Consider the following 9,868-nt stretch of genomic DNA (forward strand, 5'->3'; position numbering starts at 1 on the left):
GAGAGAGAGAGAGAGAGAGAGAGAGAGAGAGAGAGAGAGAGAGAGAGAGAGAGAGAGAGAGAGAGAGAGAGAGAGAGAGAGAGAGGATGGAAAGGGGAAGTAGTGTGTGTAGTGGGTTAGCGATATGGGGAAGTAGCAAAGAAGGAAAGAAAACGCAGAAGGAGGAGGAAGAAGAGGGAGACAGCATCAGGAGGAGCAGGAGTAGGAGGAGGGAGACATCAGGAGTAGGAGGAGGAGGAGGAGTAGCAGGATTCTCATTCTTGGTGCGTCGTCGTGGCTGCCTCGTTATTGTTTAGGGATCATAACTCGGTGACGTGTGTTGTGTCTCGATGGTGGTGGTGGTGGTGGTATTGGTGGTGGCGGTGGTGGTGGTGGCCGCGTCGTTAGTGCCTCGTCCTCGCCACGCCGCCCCAGGGGGACACTCCTGCGCCCCGATGGTGCATTCATACGACTCACGGCTCAGCCGAAGGTAAATATTTGTTGAGGTGACAAGGGCGCGTGGGAAGGGTATGCAAGGGGGCGAGGAAGGGCGAGGGGGGAAGGGAGAGGGAGAGGAGAGAGGCGAGGTCTTTGTGTTGTGTGAATAGAAGGCGAATGTTAGGTAAGAAAAAGACGGTCCTCCTCCTCCTCCTCCTCTTCCTCCTCCTCCTCGTCGTCGTCGTCGTCGTCGCTACTGCTGGTGTTGACTTGCGGCAGAAGCTCCAGGATGATGACGTCACACATCTGACCAGGAGAGCGGGCAAGGGATTGGTGAGGACGGCAATGTTTACACCTTCGGCGACACGGCAAAGTGGAGCTTACGTACCGAGAGAGCGAGAGAGAGAGAGAGAGAGAGAGAGAGAGAGAGAGAGAGAGAGAGAGAGAGAGAGAGAGAGAGAGAGAGAGAGAGAGAGAGAGAGAATACAATAACAGAAAGGGACATACAAAAAAAAAGGAAAAGAAAGAGACTACCACCCTCAATACTGCTCCCTCTCTCAGCCACCCTCCACCTCGCACGCGCCAGAAGTCATCCTTTACGTGGTTTAGAGACATCGTGATGGCGTAATTGTCGTGTAAACTGACGCCATAATCAGAAAAGCTTTAGAACGGCTTAAGGTCAGACGGCGTGTGTGAATTATGAGGAAGCAACGCGAGGCAACACCACAGGGAGGAGGAGAGCCAGTAATGCTTTTGTTCCAGTGAAATAGATACTGCATAGCTTACACACACACACACACACACACACACACACACACACACACACACACACACACACACACACACACACACACACACACACACACACACACACACACACACACACACACACACACACACACACACACACACACACACACACACACACACACACACACACACACACACACACACACACACACACACACACATATACAGAGAGAGAGAGAGAGAGAGAGAGAGAGAGAGAGAGAGAGAGAGAGAGAGAGAGAGAGAGAGAGAGCAATATGCTTGGGTTATATTGCGTGAGGTTCGTTGCATCGTTGTGTTTTGTTACATTAAGCCCAGGTAATCGCGGTCTCATGCCAAACAGGCGGGTCAGCAAGGAAGGGAATTAATGTTTAATTAAAGTATTTTCATAATAAATTTCACGAGCAAACTGTGCTGTGTTGTTGTGTTGTGTTGTGTTGTGTTTGTGTGTGCTTGAATACTCACTTGCACACACTCACACACACACACACACACACACACACACACACACACACACACACACACACACACACACACACAATGTGTGTTGAGAAATCCTTAGCATATGTTCTCAGGTAAAGGGAAATGAGAGCATAAAAGGGAAATGTGTAAGTAAACTAAAATTCCAGAATGATGTAACGCCAGGATATGAAATGAGTCTTATGTATGTTAGTGTCATGTGTTTTGAAATAGAGAGAGAAAAAAAAATGCATATATATATATATATATATATATATATATATATATATATATATATATATATATATATATATATATATATATATATATATATATATATACACACACACACACACACACACACACACACACACACACACACACACACCAAAACATTTCTTTTAATATACGTACATTTATACTTCCTTATTCAAAAACCCTCATTGCCATTTCTAAAATTACATATGTTTATAGCTTATTTGATTAAGGGATAATAAAATATTTAATAAAAAAAATCAAATGTTTCACAACTGCAACTGCACCTACATCTACATATTAAGCCTCACCCAACACACACACCTATACACTAACACGCACCACACCCACTGCTGCACCCACATCCACACCCTAACCCATACTAACAGCCACACCCATTGTTATACCATTATCCACACCCTAAAACATAATAACGCCCACTACTTTGCCAACACCCACGCCCTGGGCCACACCAACACCCACACTTACAACAATACCCACACCCACCCCTGCACACTAACAGCCACACCCATCTTAGCCGCCACATCCCTGCGCATGGTCACTCCTTCAGTCACAAAACGAAAGTAGGACGATGGCAATGATGATAATTAATAATAGTAACATTTAACATAGACTTTTACAAACATCACTTCCAATAATGCATATCAGTCTGACTCAATGATAATTATAATGAAATCAATTGAATAATTTATCTTGCGCTTCACACTTACTCCCTATAGCTCACTCTCCTTCTCTCCCATCCTTTCTTCCTCCTCTATAAAAAGGCATAAGTGAGGAAGAAGAGCAGGGAGAGAAGAAAAGCCAGACCAGTCCAGATATTTCTCGATATGTATCCTCCTCCTCCTCCTCCTCCTCCTCCTCCTCCTCCTCCTCCTCCTCCTCCTCCTCCTCCTCCTCTTCTTCCTCTTCCTCCTCCGTTTCACTAGTTCCATAGGTTTATATATAGGTGACAATTCTCTCAAACGAAGGAGGAGAAATAAGGAAGAGAAAGAGGAGTAATATAGAGAATTGAGAGAAAGAACAAGATGGTAGAGGGGCGGACGGCGGAGAGAGAGAGGGGAAGGGAGGGAGGGAGGGAGGGAGGAAGGGAGGGACAGAAGCAGAGGGACAGACTTATGTGAGAAAGAAAGAAAGATGGGAAGGAGGGAGGGGCTGGCGTCAAGGAGGTGGAGGGAGGGAGAGGGAAGGAGGGAGTAGTGGCGCCACGGAAGAGTCGTCGCGTCCTCCCCAAAGTGTCCGCCGGAGGAGCCTCTGCCGCAGTATAGGAAATATCAATAACCGTTCCAAGTAACCAGAGGAGGCCAGGCGAGGCGAGACGAGGCAGGGCGGCCATCTTGAACGGGGTATGCGTGTGTGTGTGTGTGTGTGTGTGTGTGTGTGTGTGTGTCGGCGATTTGTGACCCATCTACTTGTATCGGCCGAGTGAGTGAGTGAGTGGGTGAGTGAGTAAGGAAGTGAGGCAGGACAAGCACTCTACTGATTCTCTCTCTCTCTCTCTCTCTCTCTCTCTCTCTCTCTCTCTCTCTCTCTCTCTCTCTCTCTCTCTCTCTCTCTCTCTCTCTCTCTCTCTCTCTCTCTCTATATATATATATATATATATATATATATATATATATATATATATATATATATATATATATATATATATATATATATATATATATATATATATATATATATATATATATATATATATATATATATATATATATATATATATATGTAGGTATTTACTTTGGCTGCAGTTTCAAATAAAAAATGTATACATGACATAGTAATGGCTTCCATGTGTGTGTGTGTGTGTGTGTGTGTGTGTGTGTGTGTGTGTGTCTGAAGGAAGGTGGCGCACACGGTCGACTGGAGGAACGCTATTGGTGTTTATTCATCGTCTTTAGGCTTTGCTTTTTTTTTCTGTCTTGTTTGTGGTGCGGGGCGCGGGGATAACGTAAGCCCTGGCCAAATAGTCACCAGGAGGAAGAGAAGTAGGAGGAGGAGGAGGAGGAGGAGGAGGAGGAGGAGGAGGAGGAGGAGGAGGAGGAGAAGGAGGAGGAGAAGGGGGAGGAGGAGGAGAAGGAATGTGATCAGTGATGAAGAAAAACATACGAATACATGAAAACATATAACAAAAAAATTGGACCTGAAGGAAGTGGAAGAGAAGAAAAAAAAGAGGAGGAGGAGGAAAAAAAGAGGAAGGAAGAAGGGGTTGGTGGAAGAAGTAACAGTGCACACAAATACATAAGAATACACAAGAACATGCACAAAGAGAAGAAGGTAGAGGAAGAGGAAGAGGATGTTCTAATCTATTACTTGTAGTTACATATTAATAGTATGTAAGATTTTAGTGCATTAGATAAAGATTGGGTAAAGAGGTAGCGCAACCGCCACGTCTATCCGGCCCCAAAGCAAGCCCCAGCATGACCTCACTGCTCGGCGTTAGGTCATGGCCGGGGCGCGGGGGCGAAACGCTGCGCAGGGGTGCTTCCGAACGGCTGATACAAAGAGGAGGAGGAGAAGAAAGAGAATGAGGTTGATGGGAGAAGAAATAATGTATACAAATACATCAGAATACATAAGAAGAAGAAACACATGAAGGAAGAAGAGGATAGGAGGAGGAGGAGGAAGACGACAATGAGGGAGAGGTGGAGATGAAGGAGAAGGAGGAAGAGATTTGGTAGTGATGGTGGAGAAATACATGAGAATACATAGGAAGAACATATAAAAAAAATATTAGAAGAAGCGGAGAAGGAGAAGGAAGAAGAGAAAGAAAAGAGGAGGAAGAGGAGGAGCTTGGTGGGAGAAGAAATAATAGTGCACACAAATACATAATACATTGTAAAAACATGTGCAAGGAGGAGGAGGAGGAAGAGGAAGAGAAAGAAGAGAAGGAGGAGAGGAAGAGGAAGAAAAGAATAAGGTTGGTGGGAGAAGAGATAGTGCATACAAATACACAAGTAAACATAACACATGAAGGAGGAGGAGGAGGAGGAGGAGGAAGAGGAAGAAGAGCGAGAGGAGGAAGAAGAAGAGGAGGAGCAGGAGGAGGCGTGGAAGTCCTTTATTGCTCCCATATTCATCGAATGGTCGTGTGGCATTGTTTGTTTACTAGTTCTATTTTTTGTGTTTATGTTGTTACGGTGGTTTATGACTTATGGTCCTTGTGAGGAGGGGAAGGGAGGAAGGAAGGAAGAGGAGCTACTATTTTCGATGGAGTTGGGCGTGGTAGTAACTGTAGCAGCGTTAATGATATATGTGGTGAAGATAATAGCAGTTTGGTGGTGGTAGTGGTGGTGACAGATAGGGTAGTGGTAGTAATAGTAGTGGCTGTAGTTGCGGTGGTGGTAGTGGTCGTGTCTGTAGTAAAAGTACGTAGTCATATTAGTGTTTGATGTACTAGTGTTAATGATAGTGATGCTAGTAGTGTTAGGAGAGGTGATAATGATGGTGACAAACAGTGGTAGTAGTAGTAGTAGTAGTAGTAGTAGTAGTAGTAGTAGTAGTAGTAGTAGAAGTAGTAGTAGAGAATAGAATGCAGAATGCACGTTCAAGTCTAATTCATATTTGGTTTACTCAGCATTTAGTTTTTATTTATCATAATGAGACATCTGAACCCTGCTATTCTCTCTCTCTCTCTCTCTCTCTCTCTCTCTCTCTCTCTCTCTCTCTCTCTCTCTCTCTCTCTCTCTCTCTCTCTCTCTCTCTCTCTCTCTCTCTCTCTCTCTCTCTCTCTGTCGAATGTGTACTTGAGAGAGAGAGAGAGAGAGAGAGAGAGAGAGAGAGAGAGAGAGAGAGAGAGAGAGAGAGAGAGAGAGAGAGAGAGAGAGAGATATTGACAGATATAGATATTATGTTGTGATGAACCAATTTCTTTTGGCAGCGGATGACGAGTAAGAATGATAGTAATTAAGATTATAAGAGAGATATCGATACAGATCATTAGACGGGATAATGATGACTCGCACACACACACACACACACACACACACACACACACACTTAATGGAATCAGATCTTTTTTAAAAACAGGACAAACCGCTTTAATGCTCCCGATGTGTATGATTATAGTTTATGATATTGAATTATGAGGGGAGAAAATTAAAGAAGAAAATAATGGCCATGTATGAGTGTACAATTATGATCGGCTCACCTGACCTGTGTTTGTGTGTGTGTGTGTGTGTGTGTGTGTGTGTGTGTACAGGAGGTACTCAGGGTACGCAAGATGTATAAAACAGGTACTTAAATGTTCAGTTTTTTTGTTTTTTTATTGTCTTGGTTATTTTGTACTGCTTCATTTTTTTTTTTTTTGTTATTTAATGTTGATAGAAAGGTAGATTACTTCTTTCTCCACCGCTTTGCTATTTGAACGTATAGATTTTGTCAGTAAACTACTTTTATTACTACTACTACTACTACTACTACTACTACTACAACTATTACTACTACTACTACTACTACTACTACTACTATTACTACTACTACTACCACCACCACCAACACTACCACCACCACCACCACCAGTACAACTACTACTAATAAAGTGTACGAGCATATGTGTGTGCCTGTGCGTGCATGCGTGTGTCCGTGCATACCTGTATCCGGAGCAGCAGGTAAGTAAGAGGTGGAGGGAGGTACAGGTAAATGTATGCAGGTGTGTGAGTTAGGTCGTGTCTCGCTGCCTGATGATAACTCGCCCGCACAACCACCAGCCTTGCGCGGCCCCGTGGAATTACTGAGTGGTCGGGCGAGGGAAGAGAGGAGAGCAGGCCTGGTATCGAGTCCCGGGCATGAGTGTTATTTGGCGCCATTTGGGACGGTTAGCAATATTTATGGGATCAGATACAACGGGTTTGAGTCGCGTCGAGAGCTTGACTGTCAGGAGGGACCGTGTTGGAATTCATTTGGTTAGCATTTATTATATTGTCTTCCCTCGTGTGTGTGTGCGTGTGTGTGTGTGTGTGTAAGGAGGATGGTAATGTTGAAATGGGGTTAAGGTTTGGTTTATGTGGAGGAATGATTTGTTTTCTTGTTTCTTGTTTATGTTTTTGTGATGGTGTCATTGTTGGTTTTCTGCAGTTTTTTTTTTCTTTCATTTGATCATTTACTTTATCTATGTATTTATTTATCTGTTTTTATTGCAGTGTTTTCAGTTTCTGTTTATTACAATGTTTATTTATGTTCTTTTTTTTTATGTTTCTATTTACGTACATTACAGTGTTTTCTTTTTTGTTCATTGCAGTGTTACTGGATATTAATTAATGCAAGGTTTTCCATTTATATTCACCATAATGCTTTCTGTACTTATCTATTGCAGTGCTTTCTAATATTTTTGTTTATTTTGCAGTGTTTTTTTCTTAATTTCTCTTTACTGTCACGTTTCTACCTTTACCTACTGGAGTGTTTTCTGATTTTATTTGGTGCGATGTTTTCTTGATTTTTAAAAAGAGTTTTCTTCTTTACACTGACTCAGGAAACGCGTTAGTTCTTTGATGGTTGATAAATGATAGATGCCCAACACGAAACAGTAATCAAGGAGGGAGTGAGAAGCGTGTGTGTGTGTGTGTGTGTGTGTGTGTGTGTGTGTGTGTGTGTGTGTATTATGGATATATCATTTTGTTATTTTATTGCTTGATTCATTACTCACATACTTGCTCCATTTTTCCATATATGTGTAAGTTTAAGATGGCATTCTTTTACATTTTTATCGACTCCTTATCTCTTGTTTTATTTATTTATTTATTCTCTTTTAGGGGAATATTATTTTACCTTGATTCTCCTTGCGCATGTGTGGATATGAGAAAGCATTCACTCATAATTACTTTTATATGTGTGCAAGTATCTATGAAAAGGTAAATATGAATGTAAAATACAAATGTAAGATAATGTGAAAAAAAATTGTAAAAAAAATAAGGAAAGATTGAGTTGACCAATATATGAAAGAATGCAATCTCACATCCGCTGTATGTTTTCTCTCTCTCTCTCTCTCTCTCTCTCTCTCTCTCTCTCTCTCTCTCTCTCTCTCTCTCTCTCTCTCTCTCTCTCTCTCTCTCTCTCTCTCTCTCTTTTCCCATCCCTTACTATCTCTTCCTTTCACACACAAAAAAAATAATCTCTAACACTCCCCATGCACGGCTCACTCCCTTATATTTCTCACTCTCTCTCTCTCTCTCTCTCTCTCTCTCTCTCTCTCTCTCTCTCTCTCTCTCTCTCTCTCTCTCTCTCTCTCTAGTCACTCCAGTGGCGGCACCGGTTCGCTTTTCCATTTATGAACCTGCCGTTGCGTCGCCGCGGCTGGTAAGTGTTTGCTCGAGTGCCTGTCTAGCGGCCTAATGTGATTTGCGAGGCAGCTTCAGCCCGGAGGGGGAAAAGAAATCTGAATGCTGAGCGTTTCCAATCACCCGGTGAGAAATTGGTAAATACATTTCAGGGGGGGATGTTGCTGAATGGAGAAGGGAAGAGGAGGAAGAGGATGACGAAGAGGAAAAGGAGGATGAGCAGCAGGAGGAGGAAGATGGGGGTGGAGGAAAAATGTGATAGGGAGGAGGATAAAAGAATATGGTGGTTGGGGAAGGTAGGAAAAGGAGGAAGGGAGGCGTGGTAAAAGGAGAAAAGTTTAGAGAAAAGATAAAAGTTAAGATGGAAGAGGACGAGGAAGAGCAGCGAGCGGTACAGGCATGAGTGTGTGTGTGTGTGTGTGTGTGTGTGTGTGAGAGAGAGAGTGTGTGTGTGAGAGAGAGAGAGAGAGAGAGAGAGAGAGAGAGAGAGATTGAAAAAAAAAGAAAAAAAAACAATATGAAACAGCACAGCGAAACAACAACACACAAATAAACGAACTAGTAGAGAGAAACGAGAAAAAAGAGAGGGAAAGAGAGAGAGAGAGAGAGAGAGAGAGAGAGAGAGAGAGAGAGAGAGAGAGAGAGAGAGAGAGAGAGAGAGAGAGAGAGAGAGAGAGAGAGAGAGACCAAACAAAAAAAAAAACGAAAAAAGAAAAAAAAAACATTAAATAAAAAAAACAATATATTACATAACTTTTACTACAAACCAAGCATGAATGAGTGTGTGCCTGTATGTGTCTGCCTGCCTGTCTGCCTGTCTGCCTGCCTGTCTGTGGAAGGAGGAGGAGAAGAGGGAGTCACGCACGCTCCTGCTGGTTCTTTCTATGACATATCTCTGCGCCAGGGGACAAAATGCAGAGTCAGTAACCTGGTGGTCATCCCTACTTAGTTTACGGTCGACCATCAGATGACTCGCCCTTGTCTGTCTGTGGCCGGGGTATGGCTGAGGGAGGCACGGAAAGGAGTGGCTGAGGGAAAGAGAGAGAGGGAGGGAGGGGAGGGGTTATGATTGAATATAAAGACGAAGGTTGATTGGAAATAACTGGAATGGAAGAAGGAATGAAGGGAGTGTAGTCATGAATTTTTTAGATGTCGTATAGTGATTGGTGAAAGGAAGTGAGTTGAGAGAGAGAGAGAGAGAGAGAGAGAGAGAGAGAGAGAGAGAGAGAGAGAGAGAGAGAGAGAGAGAGAGAGAGAGAGAGAGAGAATGATGAAAATTAACGAAACAAAAATAAATTAAATTAAATAAACACAAAAAAAGAAAAAAGATAAGCCCCAAAAAAAAAAGCTGGATTAAGTAACTGAGGAAGAACGTGTTTCGAAAATATCGCAGCCGGAAATTAAAAGTGGAAACCGAAGCAAAAAAAAATAAATTTGATAAAAAAATAAATAAATAAATAGATAAAATAAAGACATGGGATAGAGAAATGAGAAAGCTATTACAAAATATGGGAATTATGTACCTGTGAAAAGAAAAAAAATAAATATTACAAAGACTAAAAAAAAAAAAGACTCGGCAGTTGAACAAATAATGGATAGTGGAAGTAAGAGGAAGCTAACTAATTATCTCTCTCTCTCTCTCTCTCTCTCTCTCTCTC

Source organism: Scylla paramamosain, chromosome 2, assembly GCF_035594125.1.
Source record: "Scylla paramamosain isolate STU-SP2022 chromosome 2, ASM3559412v1, whole genome shotgun sequence".
Taxonomy (NCBI): domain Eukaryota; kingdom Metazoa; phylum Arthropoda; class Malacostraca; order Decapoda; family Portunidae; genus Scylla; species Scylla paramamosain.